The following is a 747-nucleotide window of genomic DNA, read 5'->3' on the forward strand; positions in this document are numbered from 1 at the left end:
GTGGGACTTTTTGGCGGGAACTCGAGGAGCGAAGCTGTCAGAATTGTTTTATTTTGTTTATTCAGTGTTTCTTCGGGTTTAGATGTGTAATACCGGTGGTTTGTAATACCGTAATCTATTTATCTAAGATTCTATTGCATCACATATCATCCATCTCATTTCATTGAATTTCATGCCAAGTGATTAATGTTTCAAATTAATCAAATTCATTTCACTTTGTTATATATTTAAAAAAATCAGTTTTTTTTATTGCATGGGTAGACGAGCGTACAGACCACCTGGTGTTAAGTGGTTACTTGGGCCCATAGACATCTACGACGTAAATGCCACCACCCACCTTGAGATCTAAAGTTCCAAGGCTCAGTATAGTTACAACGGCCGCCCCACCCTTCAAGCCGAAACGCATTACCGCTTCATGGCGGAAATAGGCAGGGTGGTGGTACCTACCCGCGCGTACTCACAAGAGATCCTACCACCAGTTATTACGCAAATTATAATTTCGCGGGTTTGATTTTTATTACACGATGTTTTCCTTCATCGTGGAAGTCAATCGTAAACGTGTGTTATGTACGTATGTATATACGAACACCGGCGCATCGCTCAACACGAATGCACCGGACGTCTTATCTTTTAGACCACGACGACTTCAAAATACAATATACAAAAGATTAGGCGGTATGATATGATACTTTTGCCTTTTCAGTTGAAAAATAATAATGCAAGAAGTTGACGTTTTATTTCACTGAC

Source organism: Bombyx mori, chromosome 26 (assembly GCF_030269925.1).
Source record: "Bombyx mori chromosome 26, ASM3026992v2".
NCBI classification, from domain to species: Eukaryota; Metazoa; Arthropoda; class Insecta; order Lepidoptera; family Bombycidae; genus Bombyx; species Bombyx mori.